Source organism: Pelophylax lessonae, assembly GCF_965119305.1.
Source record: "Pelophylax lessonae genome assembly, chromosome: 3".
Classification (NCBI taxonomy): domain Eukaryota; kingdom Metazoa; phylum Chordata; class Amphibia; order Anura; family Ranidae; genus Pelophylax; species Pelophylax lessonae.
The window spans coordinates 451,109,244-451,116,958 of NC_138770.1; positions in this window are offsets into that span (position 1 = coordinate 451,109,244).

Sequence of the window (7,715 nt, forward strand, 5' to 3'; positions counted from 1 at the left end):
AAGAAAAATGCTGTTTTTTAGGGGTTGTGGACATGCTACAGAGCTGAAACTTGACAGGTAAACTTTTTAGACCCTCCAGACACTAAATACAAAAAATGACATGCCTGCCTAAAAAAATGCCCGCTAAATGCCTGCAAGAGAAAAAAGCCAGCCGCAGAGAAGCCGTATTCCTGAAAATATAAGAAAAATGCTGTTTTTTAGGGGTTCTGGACATGCTACAGAGCTGAAACTTGACAGGTACACTTTTTAGACCCTCCAGACACTAAATACAAAAAATGACATGCCTGCCTAAAAAAATGCCCGCTAAATGCCTGCAAGAGAAAAAGCCAGCCGCAGAGAAGCCATATTCCTGAAAATATAAGAAAAATGCTGTTTTTTAGGGGTTCTGGACATGCTACAGAGCTGAAACTTGACAGGTACACTTTTTAGACCCTCCAGACACTAAATACAAAAAATGACATGCCTGCCTAAAAAAATGCCCGCTAAATGCCTGCAAGAGAAAAAGCCAGCCGCAGAGAAGCCGTATTCCTGAAAATATAAGAAAAATGCTGTTTTTTAGGGGTTCTGGACATGCTACAGAGCTGAAACTTGACAGGTACACTTTTTAGACCCTCCAGACACTAAATACAAAAAATGACATGCCTGCCTAAAAAAATGCCTGCTAAATGCCTGCAAGAGAAAAAGCCAGCCGCAGAGAAGCCATATTCCTGAAAATATAAGAAAAATGCTGTTTTTTAGGGGTTCTGGACATGCTACAGAGCTGAAACTTGACAGGTACACTTTTTAGACCCTCCAGACACTAAATACAAAAAATGACATGCCTGCCTAAAAAAATGCCCGCTAAATGCCTGCAAGAGAAAAAGCCAGCCGCAGAGAAGCCGTATTCCTGAAAATATAAGAAAAATGCTGTTTTTTAGGGGTTGTGGACATGCTACAGAGCTGAAACTTGACAGGTACACTTTTTAGACCCCCCAGACACTAAATACAAAAAATGACATGCCTGCCTAAAAAAATGCACGCTAAATGCCTGCAAGAGAAAAAGCCAGCCGCAGAGAAGCCGTATTCCTGAAAATATAAGAAAAATGCTGTTTTTTAGGGGTTCTGGACATGCTACAGAGCTGAAACTTGACAGGTACACTTTTTAGACCCCCCAGATGCTAAATCCAAAGAAATTTTTTATTTTTATTTTTTTTTAATTTTTCCAATAATTGGCTCTCTATCAAAAAAATTATAATTTTTAAGAACTTTTTTTTGCGTGATCCCTCTCCGGCATGCCACAGTCCAGGTGTTAGTCCCCTTGAAACAACTTTTCCATCACTATTGTGGCCAGAAAGAGTCCCTGTGTGTTTTAAAATTCGCCTGCCTATTGAAGTCTATGGCGGTTCGCCCGGTTCGCGAACATTTGCCGATGTTCGCGTTCGCCGTTCGCGAACGGCGAATTTTAGGTTCGCGACATCACTAGTCTTCACCAATGGGATGTCCCAAAGCAGTGTAGACCTGAGGGGTGGGAGATGCAGCCGCAAAAAAGGCAACACAGTACCCACATCAGAGAAAGGAACCTTACACACAGTAAGAGAACCAACTGGGCAACAGGAAAACGTGCTCAACAGGAGCAACAACCCAGGAAAACAAGTAACCCAGGGGTAAAACACCCCAACAGCCAAGGACCCAAAAACAAGGGTCCCTAAGGCACTGCCGCACTGAGAACTTTACGGCCAAAGGAGGCATCGGCCGATGCCTGAACATCCACCTTATAAAACTTTGAGAAGGTGTGAACGGACGACCAAGTCGCCGCCTTACACACCTGGGCCACAGAAGCCTGATGCCGGAAAGCCCAAGACGTACTCAACGACCTGGTAGAGTGCGCTTTTACAGGGAAGGGAGGAACCCTCTCCTTCAAGGCATAGGCCTGCACAATGGTTTGTCTAATCCATTTGGCGATAGTCGCAGCCGACGCCGCCATGCCCTTCCGAGGTCCCTCAGGAAGGACAAAGAGGGAATCCGAATTGCGAAAAGGCTTAGTGGACGACAGGTAAACCCTGATCGCCCGGACAACATCCAAGGAATGTAAGGCAACCTCCTTAGGATGATTCGGCTTCGGGCAGAGCGAAGGCAAGACAATTTCCTCATTAAGGTGAAAATCCGAGATCACTTTCGGCAGAAAGGACGGGTTAGGTCGCAAGACCACCTTATCCTTGTGAACCACCAAGTAGGGAGAGCTGCAGGACAAAGCCGCCAGCTCCGACACCCTGCGAGCCGAAGTGATCGCCACCGAAAAAGCCACCTTTTTGGACAACAGAGACAACGAGATCTCCCTGATCTTTTCAAAGGGAGCATGTTGCAACACGGACAGAACTAGGTTCAAGTCCCATGGAGGCAAAGGCTCCCTCCTAGAAGGGGCCAAATGTCGCACCCCCTGAACAAAGGTGCGGACCAATGAATTTGATGCCACAGGGCGCTTAAAAAGAACGGCCAGCGCAGAAATCTGGCCCTTAATCGTGGCCAGCGCCAAACGCTGGTCCACTCCAGTTTGGAGGAAAGCCAAAACTCTCGACACCGAGTACGAGCGAGGGGAATACCCCCTGGACTCACACCAGGCAAAGTATGCTTTCCAAGTACGGTAGTAAATCTTCCCCGAAGAGGCTTTTCTAGCCTTGATCAAAGTGGGAATGACCTCAGGGGAGAGACCCCTATCCTTCAGGACCTGGCCTTCAACAGCCAGGCCGTTAAAGCCAGCGACTGTAAAGCAGGATGGAATATCGGCCCTTGAGACAGAAGGTCTTTCCGAAGCGGCAGGCGCCACGGAGCGTCGACTGCCAGATTGATGAGGTCTGCGTACCAAGACTGGCGAGGCCAGTCCGGTGCCACCAGAATCACCGTATGCGGTTCCGAGGCTAACCTGCGAAGGAGCCTGGACAGCAGCTGAATCAGTGGAAAGGCATACATCAGACGATACCGATGCCAGGGCGCCACTAACGCGTCCGAGGCGTCCGCCCGAGGATCGCGCGTCCTTGCCATGAACCTTTCCACCTTGTTGTTTAGACGAGACGCGAACAGGTCCACATCTGGGGAACCCCACTTCGCGCACAACATCTGGAAGACATCCGGGTGAAGGGACCATTCCCCCTGGTCCAGGGTCTGGCGACTCAGATAATCCGCCTGCCAGTTCTCCACCCCCGGAATGTGAACTGCCGTTATCGCCGGGACGTGCGTCTCGGCCCAAGACAGAATGTCGGCCACTTCCCGAGCCGCTCGGGCACTCCTGGTGCCCCCTTGATGGTTGATGTAGGCCACCGCGGTGGCATTGTCCGTCTGAACCTGAACCGGACGGCCCTGAAGCTGTTCCGACCATTGCAGAAGGCAAAGCTTTATCGCTCGCAATTCCAGAATGTTGATCGGAAGGGAGGACTCCTCCTCCGACCAAGTTCCCTGGGCGGACAGAACGCCCAGAACACCACCCCAGCCCGACAGGCTGGCATCCGTGGTGATCACCGTCCACAACAATGGACAAAAAGATTTGCCCCCGTCACCGCCGGGGACTGGAGCCACCACAGAAGATCCCTTCTGGTGCGTTGGCTCAATGAGATCCGCAGATCCAGGGACTGCGGTCGCCCGTCCCACTCGGCAAGAATCTCCGCCTGGAGACCCCGTGTGTGAAACTGGGCAAAAGGGATCGCCACGAAAGTCGAGACCATCAAACCCAGACATCTCATGCATGTCCGGAGAGACGTGTATTGGTTGGTCCTGAGGGACCCGACCTCGTCCCGAAGTGTCCGGAGCTTCTCTGCCGGCAGGAAGACCCTCGCTTGAACAGAATCCAGAACCATCCCCAGATATGGAAGTCGAACCGAAGGACACAGAGTCGACTTCGGAACGTTTATGGTCCAACCGAACTCCTGCAGTGTCTGCACCGTGGTGGACAGGTCGGTCACCAGACTCTGGCTGGCATTTGACCTTATCAGGAGATCGTCCAGATACCCCAAGACAGCAATGCCCTATGCTCGTAACAGGGCCAGAACCGGCGCTAGCACCTTGGTAAAAACCCGTGGAGCCGAAGCGAGACCGAAAGGTAACGCCACGAATTGGTAGTGATCCTCCGCAATGGTGAATCGAAGGTACCTTTGGTGACCCTCGAAAATGGGGATGTGCAGGTACGCATCCTTCAAATCGATGGAGGCCATGAATTCCCCCGGACTCAGGGCAGCCACCACTGAGCGCAGGGATTCCATGCGGAACTTGCGAACCCTCACAAAGCGGTTCAGAGCTTTCAAGTCAAGAATCGGACGCATCTTGCCCTCCTTTCTGGGCACAGTGAACAGATTGGAGTAAAACCCCCGAAATCTGTCACGATGAGGCACCGGAACCACCACTCCTTGGGCCCGCAGGTCCCGCACCGCCAGGTGCAGAATCTGCAAGCGCTCCGGAGACAGCTGAAGATTTGAGAGAAAAAATCTGCCCGCCGGCCGAGAGAGAAATTCGATCTTGTAACCAGATCGAACGATTTCCTGAACCCATCTGTCCTGAATGCGGAACAGCCAAGGTTGGAGGAAACCGCGCAGACGTCCCCCCACCCCAGAAACGGGTGAGGGCGCCCCTTCAGGCGGAATTGGCGTGGGTTGTCGAACCGGACTGGCCGGATTTTTGCTTACCCGCCCACGGCTTCTTCTGGGAGCCTTGGCCTTTGAAGGGCTTGCCCTTGGATTGCGACCGAAAGGCACGAAAGGACCCCTGAGAGGGCCTAAACGAGGAGTTCTGTTTGCCACGGAAAGATTTGTGCTTGGGATTCTGGGGTAAGAGAGTACTCTTGCCCCCCGTAACTCCTTTGATCAGAGTATCCAAAGCCTCGCCAAAAAGGCGAGATCCCACATAGGGAAAGTCCGCCAACGTCTTGTGAGAAGATTGGTCGACCGACCAACTTTTCAGCCATATCAGACGACGGTTCAGCACCGCCACGCTGGACAGGCGTGCAGCCAAAGGAGCTAAATTCAAGTCTGCATCACACAAGTACATGACTCCTTGATGGATTTGATCCACCATAGCCAACGTGGTAGGAGGAGCCGAATCAGCCACCAGGGTGCGCCTGAGCACCTTCGTCCAATCGGCAACCGCCTGGGCCGCCATAACCGAAGCAAAAATAGGTTTTAGCATAGAACCAGCAACCATATAGGCATGACGGGCAAGAGACTCCAACCTCCTGTCCGTAGGGTCCCGGAAAACCGGGGTATCCTCAGAAGGAACCGCAGTAGCTTTGTTTAAAACGGCTACCGCGTGATCCACCTGAGGCGCCACACACCAACGCTCGTCGGTGGAGGGCGCAAACGGATAAAGCAGTTTAAACTTATTCGGCACTGTAAAGGGCTTCTTTAAATTGTGCCACTGCTCATTAACAGTATGATGAAATTCTGCAGGGCAGGGAAAAACCTGCGCTGATTTGCGGGTTCTTTGCGTCCCAAAGGAGGACACCCTAGCAGGAGGAGTGGGCTCCTCCTCCAGGTGCAACGTATCCTTAATGGAGGCAATCAGCTCATCCATGAGTGCAAGCTCTTCAAGCGAGCCAGGGGGAGAAACATCAACCCCTTCCACCTCCGCCTCCCCCTCAGACCCCATAAGGTCCAGAGATGAGCGAGACCCTGAGAAGGGCACGCCAGCCACAGCAGCCACATCGCCCTCTGAATCAGAGGAAATGGATAACCTGGCCCTTCTTGCGGATCGTTCAGCCATCAGCACATGCATCTGAGAAACTAAGGACGCCACTACCGTGGCCAGATCAGCCCCCTCAGGGGGAGCAGCAGCCCCCTGGTCCCCCACCAGGGCGGGGGGAAACTTGCTATCCTGAGAATCCATGCCCACAGCAATGAAAGGAAAAAAAGGTACTGGCCCTTTAACACCACAGCGAGCGCAGCCCACCGTACACTACTGTATGCACCGATCCCGCAGGGATAGAGAACACTGAGCAAGGAATGACAGGACAATGAAGGAAAAACCTGGAGAGAGCACAAACAGGCTGCTGCCACCGATCGCTGTTCCAGAGAGAGAGGAAATGATGCAATAACCGGCTGACTGATATAGCCTATGAAGGCTCCGCAAAAATGGCCGCTCGGCTGAGGGATAGAGGCTACAAGAAAATGGCGCCGACATGTGCTCGAACAAGCGCGGCCCGCCAAAATGGCGGCGAGTGGCGCCAAAACACAGCGCTGTACAGAGACAGGGCCGTCCATAGCATTTCTGCAAAAAAATGGCGGGCCGCAACAGCGGCCGCCGCTCAGGCATGTCTGCACCCAATCTGCCCCAGACAGAACTCACAGCAGAGCGGGAGGGCCCCCCCCTCGCAGCCCACAAAGGCATGCTAACCCATACAGGGATCAGACAGGGAGCCCGCACTTCACACAGACATGGGGGTATACACAGCCACAGACTGACACCCACACAGATGGTCCCCACACAGAAGGTGCTTACCGTACCGGATGGCGTGGGGAGCCGTCTCCAGCGACAAACCGCTATCAAGATGACAGGGAGTGCCGCAGCCAGGACGCTGTGGACTGCAGCACAAGACCGCAGAATGGCGTCCAGTGAGGTAGCCACCTCACAGGCAGCATCCCTGCAGCGAGCAGGGATGGGTCGTTCATGGCGCCAGGGCGAACCATAGCTGAACGCTCGATGGCAGGCTGGGGATCCATCTGGCCCTCAGCCCTGGGATCCAGGGCGGCCAGTCCGAGACCCAGCTCCGCATGATCATCTTCATCTGAAGATCCCTAACTAAAGCTGACAAAATAACAGCTAGTAAAGAAAAGAAAAGGGTAAAGAAAAGAAAATCAAAAAAAGGGTAGAAGGCTGAGACTGAAGCCCCAGCACAGGAAAGCCTGCTACTCCTAAGCTAGGCAAGATCAAACTGAGTTGGGAATGCTGGTGCAGGGAGGTATTGACTAAGGGGACAGCCCCTAGGGGTGTGTCTATGCTAAAAGCTTTTGTTATTAACAAATCTTGTGCCTAGCTACTCCTGCGGAGCAAAGGTCAATACCCATTGGTGAAGACTTGTGAGTGGGCGGCGACTGTCGGAGGACATAAGAGAAAAAATAATTGTATACATTTTTTAACATTTAAAAAAAAAAAGTAAAAAAACAATAAAAAAAGGGCCTAAATCACACAAGTTCTCTGTTATGTTTGTGTCCGGTAATGAATGATTTTAGTATTTTTTTTGTGAAAATATTGTCTTGATAAATTGGGGGGCTCTGCCAGCTAGGCTGTACGGGGCCCCGTCATTTCTAACAGCCGCCCTGTATAAAGCGCTGTGTGTGGCTATGCTGTGTTGTATATATTAGGGTACCCCAGCACAGTAATGGGCAGCTGTCCTGTATAAAGTGCTGTGTGTGGCTATGCTGTGTTGTATATATTAGGGTACCCCAGCACATAGTGATGGGCAGCCGCCCTGTATAAAGCGCTGTGTGTGGCTATGCTGTGTTGTATATATTAGGGTACCCCAGCACAGTGATGGGCAGCCGCCCTGTATAAAGCGCTGTGTGTGGCTATGCTGTGTTGTATATATTAGGGTACCCCAGCACATAATAATGGGCAGCCGCCCTCTATAAAGCGCTGTGTGTGGCTATGCTGTGTTGTATATATTAGGGTACCCCAGCACATAGTAATGGGCAGCCGCCCTGTATAAAGCGCTGTGTGTGGCTATGCTGTGTTGTATATATTAGGGTACCCCAGCACAG